Source organism: Dermacentor variabilis, chromosome 2, assembly GCF_050947875.1.
Source record: "Dermacentor variabilis isolate Ectoservices chromosome 2, ASM5094787v1, whole genome shotgun sequence".
Taxonomy (NCBI): domain Eukaryota; kingdom Metazoa; phylum Arthropoda; class Arachnida; order Ixodida; family Ixodidae; genus Dermacentor; species Dermacentor variabilis.
In genome coordinates, this window is record NC_134569.1 from 242015297 (window position 1) to 242032568 (window position 17272).

The window sequence follows — 17272 nt, forward strand, 5'->3', positions numbered from 1 at the left end:
AACATTGCTTCAACCTACATGGGAATGATGGGAAGTACAGCAAGCACAAGGATCAACTTCAATCCTTAGACTAGTGGTGTTTTCTTGCGGCGCAGTAAACGAAGCTATACTAAAATATTTTCGTGCAAAATCTAGTTTTATTTTTGCAGTATCTTATAAAGGATGTCCCAGCTAACTTTTGCCAGAATTTAAAAACATGCAAATGCCACGTAGCTGGACAGAACAAAGGTAATGTTTGCCTTCGCTTCCAAATAATTAAATTATTTTTTGCATTCTGCCTAATTGGATAACTCGTCTTAGTTAATCAATTTCTCAAATATTATAATTAAATGAAAAGTGTCAGTGAGAAAATTGTAAAGCAACATGAAAAACTTCCGATACAGCTTTCTGTTGCTCATTACGTGCTACATAAAGATGCTTTTCCTAGCGTGAAAGAAGCCCGCGAATACACACTTCGAGCAGCCAGTTGCATGGCAAATTTGCGTGCAATTGCGGTCTACTTTCACGCTTGAAAAAACACTTTTATGTAGCACGTACTGAGAAACAGAAAGCTGTATCTGGAGTTTTTCATGTTGCTATGCAATTTTTTTATTGACACTTTATCTCGTTATATTTGTGAAGTTGATTAATTAAGACTATCTAATTAGGCAGGAAGAAAAAAAAATTCAGTATCTCCAAGTGACGGCAAACAACATTAACCTTATTCTGTCCAGCTACGTGGCAGTTGCATGTTTTTAAAACGCTGGCTAGAGTTAGCTAGGATACCTTGTATGATGCACAATATATTACATAAACTTTGTACGACTGAGACTGAAGCACAGTTTATCACCAGGACACACCACGGTATGCATTCTTCTGCAATTCTGTTCTCGATTTTGTGCCAGTGAATAACTATTTATTTTTACAACAGCAATAACAACCATGCATGTACTTATGCAAAAATACTCATCAGGTATTTATGGAAATAAAAATTTTGTAGTGCGAGGAAGTGTTGCACCTTTGAGAGGTATGCTACAAGTGTCGTCTACAACGATACCTGCTCGCTGTGAATGTGATACTTTTCAGGCAGAACTACGGGCACTTGCGAACTACAGAAGTACATGTTGCTGGGCTAGCCGGTTCATACTTTTGAGTAGACCATAAATATGATCACTTTGGCGCAAACAAGGAAGGAGGGAAGGTAACAACGGGAGTGCCAACTTTCGACTGTTTATTCTCTATTGTATAACATGCAATATATACATGCAGGCGAATGCGCAACATACAAAAACAGCTTCAATTGCACAATACCCCAATCACAACTGGCTATCGAAAAATCTTCTCGGCATGCAAAAGTAAAACTGAAGTGTCGCTAATGCAAGACAAACCTCGCTCTTTATATGAAATGCCTCTAACAATTCTCGTGCCATGGTGTCCCTGCTTCTTCTCCAGCCTCTGCTCACACTGATGTGGACTGCAGTGCTTAGGCAAATGTGCTCAGTCTTTAACTTTCAGTGCACGCTCATTTACGGATCGCCCAGCCTGGCCGACACGTCTTGCCGCGAGACGGCACGGTTCCAGTAGCACATTTTGTGTGCTGCTTGGCGTGTACGTTAAAACAGCCACATTTCTTGCGCCCATAAGAGAGACTGCAAGGACACAGCTGGGCAAGCTTGTGTGGCGCTGAGAACATGACTGGCACCCCATATCTGCCTGCAACCTTCTTTAGGTTATGGCTTACACGGTGCATATAAGGTAAGACCTCCGGCCTCAGCGTTCTCTGCGCTTGCTCAGGCCTTCTCCTGTGTTCGTCGCTTTTGAGTTTTTGAAGAAGTGACTCTGCAATGGCAGTAATGAGCACATGCCTCTGCAGCTAGCACAAATATTCGTTTGAAAGCAGATGCATATTGACATCGCCTGTCTGGTGGCATTACGATAACGCCACGCCACACGCCGATACGACACAGGTCAAAATGGCGAGGTCGCCCGTGTACTTCAGTTGGCTACTCGCACAGCTAGTAGCCGCTGCAATACTGACTTTTATATATGGCACTAGCTATGCATCACATTTATCAACTTCACTAAGAAACTGGCATGTTTTTTTAAAATCCTCAAATCTAAGCAGACCCTAGAGTTTGGTATGTGATTATTTGGAAAATTGATTGGATTTGAACAGATACAGTACACATGACTGCCACAGTTAGTATTAGCTTTTCTGCATGATTGCTAAGGTGTGTTGTGCACAGGAAAAAAGGGGCGGCTACAGTAGTAGAGCTGCAGCTTCCAGGTTTGCTTTATGCAGTCCACGTTGTGTTGCCAGCTAACAAGCAAAGTGATATCCACTGTCTGGCCGATATCTGTAGACAGGAAGGTGAGAATTTAGGTCTGAAATTTAGCATTGAAAAATCAGGCGTTATGTTATTCAATTAGAACACTGAACAGACAATGTCAGTAGAGGCCAGGAAATACCTTGGAATATGAATAAACAAAGGCAAGAGATATGTGGAAGCACAGGAAAAAATAACAGCAAAGGGAAAAAGAAATGCGGCCGTAATGAAACACTGAGCATTATGGGGAAACAATAGGTACGAGGTGCTCCAGGGTATGTGGAAAGGTGTAAGGGTTCTAGGACTTACTTTTGGAAGTGCGGTTGTTTGCTTGAAATCAGGGGTACAATCGGGACTCGATGGCAACCAAAGGTCAGTGGGACGCCTCACATTGGGCGCTCACAGGAAGACTACAAAGGAAGCTGTGCAGGGTGATATGGGCTGGACAAGCTTTGAAGTGAGGGAAGCACACATTAAAATTGACTAGGAAGAGCGACTGACAAATATGAAAAAAAGTAAATGGGCTGGAAGTGTGTTCAAGTATTTGTACAGGAAAAACATTGATTCGCAGTGGAGGAAAAGAACCAGGAAGCTTACCAGCAAGTATGCTGCCTGTAGGGTGGGCAACACAGCAACAAAGAACGTCAAGCGGAAAGTCGGAGAGGCTGAGATAATCTCATGGGTGGCAGCAATGGAAAAGAAACCTGCTGTGAGTAACTACTTAACAGGAAAAAAAACTAAATCAGGAAAGAAAAAGTTTACAATAACTCAAAGGGAAGCTCATTACTTTTCTTAGCGAGGTCAGGATGCCTTAGAACACACACCTATAAAGCGAGATATAAGAAAGAAGCATGTGCTTGCAGAAGTAAAGCTAGGGAAACGATGGAGCAAGTTTTATTAGAATGTCAGGGTGTCTACCAAGTTGACATTTCCGAATTCCCCGAGTTTTCCAGGTTTTCCCTGAGTGGCTTCGTAAAATTCCCTGAGTGACAGAGAACTTTGTTTTATTTCAAGACGGGCTGAAACCATGTCACCCGATGCTGTTACACTCTGGTAAGTATCTTAAAAACAAAGAAAAACTACTTAATCCAGTTTTAATAGTAAGGAGTGGTGTAAAGAAAACAGAAGTGAGGGGTTAGTGAAATGCATAGCAAATAAAATACTGTCACGTGGTGGTGACGTTGAAGAACACAGTAGCAAATACTGTGAAAGACAAAATAACTTTTATTGGGCGAACCTGTGCCCACAAAAACAGGCTACACTTATAGCACAACGATACCGATGAACACGGTCGGCGATCGTCGAGAATCTGATCAGCGGGTAAAGTGTGTCGGCTTTTATACAGCAGTCATCGAATGTTCCAGACTAATCGTTGGGACCTGCATGCCTTCCACAAAGTTCTATAACATTCGAGTCGCGCGATGAAATCAGATAACACAAGGTTCGGCAACAACAGACAGCAGATAGAAGCATCAATAACTTTCCAGAAACTTCGGATACATGCAGACGCGTCCCGCGCTGTGCGATAACATTTGTTAGGCGGCGAAATGTGGTCGCCCGTTAAATATAAGTACACGTGCCAATACCTCCCTCTTAAAGGGACACTAAAGGTTAATATTAAGTCAATGTGGACTGTTGAAATACCATCCCAGAAACCTCGAAACGCTTGTTTCGTGCGAAGAAGAGACTTACGTTAAGAGAAAATGCATTCTGAAGCGTGCGCGTACCTCTAGCGCAGCTCAAATCACCCGCCCTCCGATCGAGGAGTATTGAAGTCATGGTCGCATAGTGACATTGCGCCGTCGGTGAGTAAAACGGCTCCCGCAGACGGCGCTACGGCTTTTCTGCACAAAACGCAAACGTGCGGCCAGAAACAGAGCCAAGACAGAGCCGACAGCAGCGCGACAGCGGAACTATGGCAGCTTGTGGAAGGGAAGGCGCACGACGATAAGCTGGTTCTTTATTTTATGACGCCAACTTCGACGCTCGTTGCAATGGATGACCCTGACAACGACACATTAGCTCGCGATGCTGGGCTCGAGTTCAGCGATTTAAGCACTGATGAACATGACCTGCTGTTGAGGGCTTGCGCTGCCGGCGTCGTTGCGTACTAGTATGCGACGACGGCCTGCTTTGAAAGGCACTTCACGCGACTTCAGTAAGTCGGCATTGAACTCGTAATCCTCTGGAGGAAAGTGCAGCGAGCACACTACGTGATTTTTTGGCTCTTTGCCAGCGCGCTGTGTCAGAGGTACGGCACTTAACCACTTTGAATGGAGAGGTTCACTCGTTGGCACACAGTGATAAGTAACATTGGATTCGTCGCTTCATCTGCCCTTGGCCAAGTTCCGCGGACCGTTCGCGCATCCCACGACATCACATGGACGTGGCATTCTCGCTGCTAGTTCCAAATGCAAGTTTCGCGAGCCAGAAGGACCACCGCAGTACAACGCGATAAAGAAACAACTGAAACTCCGAAGCGCGCACAGCGCAAAGTCGAGCGCGCAGAGTCGAGCGAAAACGAAACCTTTCGATCACCCATACTACTCAAAGGTAACGTCAAAATGTTCTTTATTTTTTCTTAGAATCGAATAGAAGTAGAGAAGTAGCATTTTCTTCCGTCTTATAATCTAATGAAATGATCTTTTTAATACGAGTAGTTGAGTACTAGTGACATAAATTATGATGAGGAGCACTTTCGTCATCGGGCTAGTACCGGAATGTCGCTGGGGGGTCTCAAATCGTGTCGTGCATTTACCTCAATTTCTCGGTTACTGAAGCTCTGTTCGCGATTATATTGATGCCTTAGACGTTCTAGAGCATTGCTTTATCACTTTAACTTGACTTTCTGGTAACCTTTAGTGTCCCTTTAAAAACCATCGACCCGATGCTGCAAACAAACGAAAGTAATGAAAGAAAAGCACTCCTAGCAAAGAAAACAACAAAATAAAGAAGTTCGTCAGTGTCCGTAAAAGGGATTAAGACGCACCACGTGGACCACTTCAGATCGCGCGCGGCGTCGCTGTGAATGCGAAATGCCGTCTGGCACGACCTCGTACAGTAGAACCCCGCTGTTACGTTCCTCACTGCTGCGTTTTCCAGGCTGCTACGTCGTTTTCATCCGGTCCCGGCATAGCTTCCATAGGATCCAATGTATAAGGAACCCCGCTGTTACGTCGTAGCTGTGAAAACGTTCCCGCATGATACGTCGCAACTTAGCACTCTGAGCCCGCCTGGGCTGAAGTAGGCAACGCGCTCCAGCCGCCATTTTGGCTTTTGACAAGTTTTGGCTGGGCTTGGCCGGGCTTGGCTATGGAACTGGCTGCAAGAAGCCGCATGCTAGTTCGAGAGGCCGCCACTAAGTGGCCATTCGTGAAAAATGCTCTCACTATCATCACTGTGATTAGAGTCACCGCATGGTTGTTGGACGGGTCGACTCACGGGGGAAGGAAACTCGGGAGAGGCCCTCACGTCACTCTTTGTGAAGCAAAAGTGAAACCGGAAGTTGGCGTTGCTCGTGGCGTTGCTCCGCCTATCGGGCCAGCTCTCCTCTCTTGTTTACATTTCTCCCACGGCGCGCCGCGCGCAACCGGGCTGCTCGGACGCGCGCGCTCCGCAGCAATACCAAACAATCGTTAGCAGGTTAGCATGATTACGCCAAAGAGGGCAAAATTTCCCGCGGATATTCCTTTGTCCGTTGCCATTGCCGTGGCACGGTGACGACGAGGAGCACGAGCCGCATGATGCCGGGGAGTGGCCAAATCCTAGCTTTGGAGAAGCCGTCGCGGCTCTAGACCTCCTCCGCAGGTACGTCGCACCTCACAGCGACGCTGACAGCAATGCGGCCTTCCAGGCTATTGAGAAACGTGTGGCGATTTCTAGCGAGCGAAAGAAACGGCAAGCCATCATTCTAGACTTTTTTAAGTCCTAAGCGCACTCTGTGGGAATAAATTGTCTATAGTTGAAGCTGCCCTTTTTTTCATTCATTTTCGGAGCTTTCCTCACTGTTGCGTTTTCCCGGCTGTTACGTTTTTTTTCCCCGGTCCGGTGAAAAACGTATGAACGGGGTTCCACTGTAGTCCAGTGCGCCAATACGTCGGATGACCTTGTAGGGTCCGAAATATCGTCGCAGTAGTTTTTCACTGAGTCCTCGTTGGTGTATCGGGGTCCACACCCAAACACGGTCGCCGGGCTGGTACTCGACGAAGCGGCGTCGGAGGTTGTAGCGTCGGCTGTCAGTCCTCTGCTGGTTCTTGATCCGCAGGCGGGTGAGCTGTCGGGCTTCTCCGGCGTGCTGGAGGTAGGTAGCGACGTCAAGGTTCTCCTCATCAGTGACGTGCGGCAGCATGGCGTCGAGCGTCGGGTTCCTGCCGTAGACCAGCTTGAACGGCGTGATCTGTGTTGTTTCTTGCACCGCCGTGTTGTAAGCAAATGTTACGTACGGCAGGACGGCATCCCAGGTCTTGTGTTCGACGTCGACGTACATTGCTAGCATGTCGGCGAGGGTCTTATTCAGCCGCTCCGTAAGACCATTCGTCTGCGGGTGGTAGGCCGTTGTCCTCCTGTGCCTTGTCTGACTGTATTTCAGAATGGCTTGGGTGAGCTCCGCTGTAAAGGCCTTTCCTCTGTCGGTGATGAGGACTTCTGGGGCGCCATGTCGCAGCAGGATGTTTTCGACAAAAAATTTCGCCACGTCGGCTGCGCTACCTTTCGGCAGTGCTTTTGTTTCAGCGAAGCGGGTGAGGTAATCCGTCGCCACGACGATCCACTTATTTCCGGTTATTGACGTCGGAAAGGGTCCCAGCAAGTCCATCCCAATCTGCTGGAATGGTCGGCAAGGAGGCTCGATTGGCTGTAGTAATCCGGCTGGCCTTGTCGGCGGTGTCTTGCGTCGCTGACAGTCTCGGCATGTTCTGACATAACGGGCGCTGTCGGCGGTCAGGCGCGGCCAATAATACTTTTCTTGTATCCTCGATAGTGTCCGGGAAAATCCGAGGTGTCCAGCGGTCGGATCGTCATGTAGGGCATGCAATACTTCTGGACTAAGTCCTGACGGGACAACAAGAAAGTAATTGGCGCGGACTGGTGAGAAGTTCTTCTTCACGAGTAGATTGTTTTGAAGCGTGAAGGAAGATAATTTGCGCTTAAATGCCCTGGGGACAACGTCAGTGTGCCCTTCCAAATATTCGACGAGGCCTTTTAGCTCCGGGTCTGCCCGTTGCTGTTCAGCAAAGTCTTCCGCGCTTATAATTCCAAGGAAGGCGTCGTCATTCTCGTCATCTTGCGGCGGCGGGTCAATGGGTGCGCGTGATAGGCAATCGGCATTGGAGTGTTTTTGTCCGGACTTGTAGGTTACAGTGATGTCGTATTCTTGTAGTCTGAGGCTCCACCGCGCCAGTCGTCCTGAAGGATCCTTTATATTCGCTAGCCAACACAACGCGTGATGGTCACTGACGACTTTGAATGGCCTGCCATAAAGGGCGAAATTTAGCTGTAGCCCAAACGATGGCGAGGCATTCCTTTTCGGTCGTAGAATAGTTGCCTTGCGCTTTTGACAGCGACCGGCTAGCGTAAGCTATCACCTGTTCGACTCCGTTTCTTCTCTGGACTAGAACGGCACCGAGGCCTAGGCTACTGGCGTCAGTATGGATTTCTGTATCGGCGTACTCATCGAAGTGTGCAAGTACCGGCAGCGACTGCATGCGTCGTTTGAATTCTTCAAATGCGTCGGCCTGCGGCGTTTTCCACTTGAACTCAACATCACATTTAGTTACGACGTGTCAAAGGCTCGGCGACGCGTGAAAAGTTCTTGACAAAGCGCCTGTAGTAGGCACACATGCCAAGGAATCTATGCACTGCCTTCTTGTTGATGGGTTGCGGAAACTGTGCGATGGCAGCTGTCTTTTGCGGGTCTGGACGGACGCCAGATTTGCTGATTAGGTTGCTTAGGAACAGAAGCTCATCGCAAGCGAAGCGGCATTTTTCCGGCTTCAGAGTAAGCCCTGATGACTTGATGGCCTCTAGTGTTGTCGCAAGCCACCTGAAGTGATCGTCGAAATTTCCAGCGACGACGACGACGTCATCCAAATAAACGAGACAGGTGTGCCACTTCAATCCTGCTAACACCGTGTCCATGACGCACTGTAACGTTGCAGGCGCCGAGCAGAGTTCGAATGGATCGGAAAACAGAGCCCGAAAACTAACTTTTATTGGCCGAACCTGTGCCCACAAAAAGAGGCTACACTTATAGCACAACGATAGCGGGGAACACGGTCGGCGATCGTCGAAAATCTGATCAGCGGATCAAGTGCATCGAATGTTCCAGACTAATCGTTGGGACCCGCATGCCTTCCACAAAGTTCTACAACATTCGAGTCGCGCGATGAAATCAGATAACACAAGGTTCGGCGACAACAGACAGCGGATAGAAGCAATGATAACTTTCCAGAAACTTCGGATACATGCAGACGCGTCCCGCGCTGTGCGATAACATTTGTTAGGCGGTGAAACATGGTCGCCCGTTAAATATAAGTACACGCGTCAATACCTTCGGAAAAAAAAGGTAAAATCCATTGCGAATCGACTTGAACATTCTAAAATACGAATAAAAAGAAGATGCATGTAGAAGCAAATATTTTCAATATGAGCTATTTCTATCAATTGATAGCAAGCTCATTCGTATGAGGCCAGAACTTTCGCACAAGTAATATTCTCTCTCACAACGGCTTTTTAGTAAACCTCAACTGTTCTGACATACTCTCAGCCCACGCACAACGCCTGAGTGTTGCGTTTTTAAAGGGTTACTTTGTTTACACAAGGGGCATCTGCATTTCGGCATCAGCCAACACTATTTTTTTTGTGTGAGCTCAAACTCCTTCAAAGAAGCAGTGGCACGCTTCCTTTACCGTTCATTCTTTAATGCGTAGGTCCTGTCTGTTCTCGTCTTCCTTCTGCCGTGCGTTTGCCCCACAGACTATTTGAAACATCCTCTTGGTCAGTTTTACAGTCAACGTCCGATTTGTCAGACTCCCTAGGGGACGCGAAAATGTCCGAAAATAGGGTCATTGTTGGTCAAGTTGTTACGTGTCCTCTAGAGAGCGTTCTGCCGCAAAAAAAATTTCAAGTCGGCTCATTAATAGCCGAAGAAATATATTAGTGCTGCCAACCCATGATTTAAGGAGCAATACACTCTCTCCACTCGCCCCATCTAACCTCAGCAAGCGAAATTCCTTCCCTGCGTTCTCCTACACCGGACATCGAGGATCGCGTGACACATACAAGGGCCCCAGCTTTCATTTTTTTTTCTCCTTGCTCTTTTTTTTTTCTTTTGTGGCGCTGTGCACTTGTGCTGATGGTGTCGCGCGCGAGCTGTTGTGATTGTCTCGTTTCGCGCAGCGCACGATTTTGCGCACTGTGTACGAGGGCACCTGACTAGCTGTGTAAGTCAGTGCTACACGAATACTGAGGCAGACACAAGCGGATCACAGAGCATGATCCCGCACTTTTGGTGTCTGTGCGGGCGATTGCACGACATGGGAACAAGCAGATAAAACGCAAGTACATCTCTCTTGCTGCGGTATGAAGTAAAACAAAAACATGCAGACATTCAGTTTGTGTGTTTTATTATTTCTCTAAGCTTTAATTCGTCTATTCAAGCAATATATTACACAAATAAAAGATCTTGCCTTGAATAATGCTTGAAGTCACGTGTCACCACGAGCGACGTCACAGTGCAAAAACATGTGTACGTAGCACACTAGCATGTGTACGTCATCCTCCAGCTTGGTGCGTGGCAGCCGCGAGGGGAAGGGAAAACGGCGTTCGGTTTGAACTTTCACGTCTTTCCGCGGTGCGTAGCGATGTAATACTTTGCAAACACGACTGTTATCACGCAATGAATGCTCTGCGCTTGTCAGCTCAAAATGGCCAGACCTGGTGTAGGGTCCTTTTGGGCTCAAATCGCCACAGGCACATCTGAAAAAGCTCTGAATGCCTGCCAGTATACTTATTAGGCATATTGGTGCTGTACTATGACAGGAGATGGCGGGTGCACGCGTGTATAATTAAGGAATACATACTCTGTACAGTGACTATTGCCCCTTTCCACACGTGTTATGTTTCACCGCGTAGCACTACTGTACTAAGGCGAAGCTGACTTCCGGGAACCGGCATTATGCAACGCATCATGCTTTACGAGCTTCGAAGACAATTACGAGGATGACAAGGGCGCAGTCGATGACATTGCTGACAGCGGTGAATTGTTTTTATGAAAAACACGGCGTCGAATAGCAAGAAGCTCAGTAGCGAACGTCGAAGCAGCTAGGCCTAGTGCTGCCGCGGTGGTGGCTACTGCTGCTAGCGTATCTGCGTGCGAGAGAGCCAGTTCGAGGCGGCGAGGTAATCAAAATGGCAGCAGTGGTGGCTTTGATTAATGCGATTTTTGACCTGCGGTCACGGCAAAAAGTCCGGAAAATCGGACGGCGAAGGGTTCTTGCGTCTGGAATTTCAGATGTTCTTATACACTGACTCTTTGGGGTAGGTGATGGTGCCGCAAAGCTGTCCGAATTATCGAGCGTCCGGAAAGCCGGTCGTTGACTGTACAGTGGCAACTCTTCCAGCCAACAACACGGCATCAAAGCAGATTCTTCACGATTCCTCTCTGTTACTCGAGCCAGCAATACCGCGACTTTCATTCTCTTTCAAAAAAATTACACCCAATTTTCCCTGATACAAGCACAAATTCCCAGAGTTTTCTCTGAGTATTTCCAGACTATTCAAAATCCCTGATAATTCCCAGTTTTCCCGGTTTTCCCGGTTGGTAGACACCCTGAATGTGATCACATCTGCCTAGTGGTCGATTTAGGCACCTCTGGCCTCCTTGATGCCCTTGGGTTCAGTGAGCAGGAGAAAGTAAACATGTCCGCAATAGAGATTGGTAAGAGGCGAGTAGAAGATTGGCAGAAGTAGACAAACAATGGAGGTGGCGTACAAAAACAAAGTAACATTAGGCAACATAATAACAAGAGTTTGGTGATGCAATCTACCGCCCCATTCCAAAGGGGATACTCATAGCATCCATAGATCCATCCATCCAAAGAAAGCGACAGGAACAGTGGCACGCTTTTGAAGAGGCAACAACATGTTGTTGCACAAGAATGTCTGACTGGGCCCTCGGATCTCGGCACGTCAGAGGGAGCTGTTCAACGCACTGTTCACTCGAGAAAGGAAAGTGACGCCGGAATTCACTTTCTGCCATCTCTTAAACACATTTTGCACCTCCAACCGCCTGCTCCCTGCTCGAGCAACGCCGAAGCTCCCATTGCAGGCCCCATTTTCTCGCATTAGACAATGTATTGGATCCAATTGTGCCATTCCATAGCCACATCCACAAGTTGAATCCAATCCAATCCACCAGACGTGCCATGCGAAGCCTGTCTCGTAGCGAGTGCATGACCGCTCAAACTGCACAGCTTTCGTCGCGTACTGCTCCTAGCAGGCGACGTGCTGTTTCAAATAATTGACAGGAGTGTGTAGTCATTATGACGTCACCAAAAACATGGCTGCGCCCCAGGTTTGCAAACAACTAAATATGTACTTCGATGGTGTCACATGGCCCAAGTGGCTCGAGGTCCACTCCAGTGTAGCTTTTTGAAACTTCCACATAAATTTTCGATGTGATTGAGCACAAAACACCACCACAACATAATTGTGTTGAAAGGTAGGATAAATGTTTATTACTGCAGACATGCATCTGAAGAAACTAGAGATTGCATTACTGGCAAGGCCAGCACATTACACGAGACCAAGTAGTTTTCTGTTCTGGCTCATCATCATTAGACAGTCCAGAATAGCGTGTGTGTTAAATCAAAGTATTTTGTAGGATTCAACATTGTTTTCTCCTAGAATATTTTTAATTTAATGTAAGAGAATGTAAAAAAGTTAAGGGGGGATGTGGCTTTGAAAATTAACTTCCTTATTTCCTCATGGATTTTGATGAAAATTGGCACAAATGTTCAGAATGTCTCCCTGATGCTTCCATAAAAGTTTCAGAGTGATACCTTGAGAACATTTTATTAAATTTGATTCAGCAGAATGTTTCAACCACGAACTTTGTGAAGAGCCTGGGGAACTTAAAAAACATGATAGAAGGCTTGTTAAGTACTGACTGTATAGCTAAATGCACGCTGAAGGTCGTGACATTCTTGTTTTTATTTTTTTTCAAAACAAATTTTTGGGGTGAATTTTGGAAATGTTACCTTCGTATCAAGCACACTTTCGGGGTGAATGAATAGCCACATCATCAATTTATAAAACGTCAAGGCCTAAAAGCAAGAATGTCACGACCTGCACTGTAGCCCAAGGAACAAGACAAGAAAAGCAGAGTCAGTATAGGCCAAACGGTAACAAAGAAATCAGCTCTGCAAACTGAGCAGAAAGGCAAAAACACAGTTTTGAGAAAAAGGCCTTCAAAGTTTTGCCTTGCCTCCACTCTTATAAAATACACCAGGATTGTATTCCTTGGTGTCCTTAACACAGCAGGGCTTCTTGGGCATGTGGCCTTTCATCTGAAGTTTTTTTGATGCCTTTTTTTTTTTCGTAGGGCATCCTTTTCTGCAGCTCTTTGAAGGGAATGCTTTCCTGGCTTCTAGCCAAGTGAGGCACAAAACTGTCTGTATGCATGAAGCGTTCCGGCGTTGTACTTGCAGACTGCCTCATTGACAGCTGTCTCCGCTGCGATCAATGAAGCATTACGCTCTTTTGGTAGAATTGACCTAATGATAGAGTGGAGACTCTTGGCTGCATTCTGAGTCTTCTTGCCTTGGCAACAGCTGAGTAGCTGAGGATCTGAGAGGCGTTGATACACAGACAGCAACGCAGTTGAAACATGTGTTGCCAATTTGTACTTGTGTTCTGGTGGAGCTTTACCTTCAGCTTCTGCAGCCCGGTGTCTGCACCAGCTCAGGGGTCCTGGACGGCAGAGTTCATGATGAGGGTCTTTATCTGTTGAAGTGATATGATAGAGGGTTGACATTATGGCCCTTTGCATATCATCTACTTCACTATTGTTACGTATGGCCATGCCATAATAATTGGTGAGCTTTTTGATTAGGTCTTGGGTCAGGCCACCCTTCCCTCCAATTGGTTTACTTCTACTTTTTGAGGCAAGTGTTCGCAGGGCTGTACCCATCCTCTTTTTTACGTTATTGATACAGTCCTCTTTGTTAAATATAATGAAGCCATAAGCCTTGTCTTCACAAAGGGTCTGGAAAGTACGGCTATCCCCATCACAAACAATAGATGTGTAGCGGAGGTCATTCCTTTCCAGTGACCTTCTGAACAAGATCAACGCTGCCTCGACCTCCATTCGGCTTGAGTTTGCATCGGTGTTCTTTTGGCACACATGATTCTCTTTCCATTCACTGTAGCCTTCATCGTTTTCTTTCAGCCCAAGCGTGCATCCATGGCATCTGTTCGAGAGCACAATGAAGTCAAGCACCAGACCAGCGTAAAATTCAATTATTGTGCCCACACCAATATGGGATGCATGACCACTTGTCATCCATGTCCCGTCGTAGACTACCGTCACATTTTTTGTGAATGCCAGGTTCATTTCGCTGTAAACTTTCCGCACGGCTGCCACAGCGTCAGAAAAGAGACTTGCAGCAGCCATCTCACCAGCAGGCCTGAATTTTGATTTCAGATGTCTTTGGAATGTCTTATGGTGCAAGCCTCTGTGTGAAACGTTCATTATTGACCAAAAGTCAGTCAGTGCAGTTGCCCCTCTGCCGGTGGTTTTAATTGCTCGCATTGCACGAATATTCACGTCAAAGCCTTACCACCCTCTACTCGCGGCGATGACCATTCACTTGCAACAATGCCGCAGGCATTGCAGGTCAGTAGCATTCGTGCAGCCAATCCATGCCTTGTTCCCAAATGAACAGTCAGTCCCGGCTGAGAGCATTCTTGGCACAACGCATTCTTGTACAAAGCATTCAATGCTGTGACCTGTACAACCAAAACCTCACCCGCCAGCTCCACATCGGCACAACTTCCTCTCTCACCTGTGAGCTTCATTTTTCTCTCGGTCGCCGAAACAGAACTGAGTGACGCTTGCACTGTCTCGGCTCGCCCACGAGAAGCTTCTATCAATATGTAGTGCGGTTCCAAGTGAGCCTGAATTATACTGCCGAATCTTGACGGCGTTTCATCCACGCGCAAAGTGCTTGGTCGCGGGTCCGAGTAGTCAGTGCGGGAAGTGCTTGGCCGCGGGTCCGAGTCGTCGGCGCCCAAAGTGCTTGGTCGCGGGTCTGAGTCGTCTGCACGCGAGGTGCGTCATCGCGGGTCCGAGACGTCGGTGCGCAAGATACGTCGTCGCGGGTCCGAGACGTCGGCGCGCGAGGTGCTTGGTTGCGGGTCCGAGGCATCCATGCATTGAGGGAACTGCTGCTGTGTGTCCACGATGTCCACGCTGCACTGAACATCAGCAGAATCAACACTGAAAGCTGTTCATGACGCTTTACTTTTTGGCATCGGAAACTTGCGCTTAAGGCTGCCTAATTGATGCGAAGCATTGTATTTCTTCTTGCGCCGTCGCCGATCCATGATCACAGCCGAGATCCAACATGAAACTACGCCACGGAGCTTCGGAGCCGCTACCGAAACTATGGAGAGGCTCGTGATACGGGCAATGGAGAACGTAGCTGCGAGAAGAGCAGACGACGCGCGGCACTTCGCCCGCCGTTGCTAGGGGCAACCGCTCCGGAGACCAACGGGGCCGTGCGCCGCCAATCAGGAACCTCCGCGAGACCTCGAAACTTTTGCTTTTTCTTAGTTTGTTTTCGCTCCGGGAAGGCGGCAGATTTGAAGCTGAAGAAATATCTTTCTGTTGCGACCAAGATGGCGGTGCTCGGTTACGCCGTTACGGAGATATCATGGCTTGAAAAACACCGTCTTTTTGCGATTTCCGCAAAACTTCTCGTCGCCGTGGCTGATACAATTTTTTTAAAGCACTTCTAAGCGGTTTTCAGGGAAGATATTTTGGAATCGGGTAGAGAAAGGGTTATAAAAACTGAAAATGTGATGTTTGAAAAATCGGTTTTTCGGTCGTTTTTCGCTATGCGAAAGCCACGTCCCCTCTTAACAGACAAAGCAGCATTTGGTGCGTCTTGTCAAACCTGTCCAAGCCAAGACAATCCACTAGCGCACATCCTGCCATTAATATAGGTGTGTTCCAATTCTGGCCAGCATCAGAGACAGTCTACGTAGACAGCTAATAAGACGGCCGAGACAGCTTCGAGGCCAAGTAATGGAACGAGTTTTGAGCCGTCTGAAAGACTTATGGAAGACGCTTCTGCGACATGATGCCACCGCGCAGTCACAAGAAAAAGTTGAAAAAAGCACACATTATTTCTGTAATTTAAGTATTTGCACCTGTGAACCTATGAAAAACAAGATCTGACTTGCATTAAGGGCATAGGAAAGCCTCACTACATTTTCTTGTATGCAGACTACCTTCCTGCAAGTTGCCAAGCGTCCTGTTCAGCCACCATCTTGTTTGGACAGGAAAGTAGCCTGCATCGTTGTTGAATTCGATGCTGTCCTCGCTAAGCTGTTTACTTTGATATCTTCGTGAGGATTGGAACAAGACTTAAGATGGCTGCTGTCCTCTTACTCATCTACTTTGCCGTCTACAGCGAGTATTGGAACACACATATGCTAGCAGTCTTTTCAGGCCTACAGATGCTAAAATCCCTGAATTGTCTTGGAAATTGGGTAAGCTAGCCAGTTAAGATTCGGATGAGTTGAGAACTTAATTCACCGTCTATTGGTGATCAAAAATAGCAACAACGCAGCCTACATGACAGTTCACAAGTGGGAAGCCACAGATGCTAGTGTTTGACAATGCTATTTCTTAGCATACATAAACATTACATGCTTAATTAACTTGCTCGATGGGACGATAGGATGCATAATCTCACAATGACATGGTGCGAATGCTATCATGGTGAACTACAGATGGTTAAATAACTTTGTAGATAAGGTACTTAATGTGACCGATTCAGCCTGTATTTCAGTTATGTTACACCACTGCTAAGAACAGACACAAGTATGATTGAATAAGATGCAGATGCGAGTTTGCCAACTAGATGGCTTGGCTTGTTTGACAGTTTGTCTGTGGGTAGTTACAGTGGAACCTCGCCTATACGTCCTCCAATTTCGCGACTTGCTGGGTTTTACTACGGATTAATGCAGTCCCGGCAAACTCGCCATAGCCATAGAGCGAATGCATCAACAACCTCGATTATATGAAGTGAGAATAAGCATGACCTGCACAACACTGTGAACCCAATGGTGGATGCTTCAGAAGTATCGCAAGCTTCTGGCAGCTCCCTCGCGGTGCCATCTCCTCAGTCAGGAAGGGACATGTGGAAAGCTCAGATTGGTTTCCAGGCTCCCTCGTGTTTGCTGCCCTCTCATCGTTTGATTCCCTTCTCCCTCTTCATGTCGCTCAACCACCTTCGTTGCAGTTTCAATGAGCTCTTCCTCTCTCTCTTGGCATTTTTTTTCAGCAGCGCCTCCTCCTGTCACCGGACACATTTGCATACACTGCATTTCTGGCACTCTGCCAAGAGCGCTGTCAGCTGCATACTTTAACGTGTCCATTGCCAAGTATTGCAAATGTGAAAATATCTCTGTCCTAAAGTGATCACCCGAGAATACCGCCCTAGTATGTATGGAAAGAGCGAAATCATGCAGATCATGGCTAGGCAAATAATGCCTTTTGGAAATTAAGTCTTGTGATCATAACAAGTCTTTGTTCTTCATCTTGAGTTAATCACGTCAACAGCAGAATGCACTTTATGCTCAATAGAAAATGCAGCATGGTATTCCCGCAAAGCTTCCTGCCAAACAAGAAGCAGCCCCAAAGTACAACACTCAAGAATCCGCCACAAATTTTGATCAGC

At 47.0% G+C, this 17272-nt stretch overlaps 1 protein-coding gene and 1 pseudogene across 7 annotated transcripts in view; both read right to left on the reverse strand.

Annotated features, from left to right (window-relative positions):
- The window catches only part of LOC142573188 (ubiquitin carboxyl-terminal hydrolase 11-like), a 256525-nt gene that overhangs the window by 8405 nt on the left and 230848 nt on the right, over positions 1–17272 (reverse strand). The gene's annotated exons all lie outside the window — the stretch shown is intronic.
- On the reverse strand, positions 11960–14630 carry LOC142573367 (uncharacterized; annotated as a pseudogene).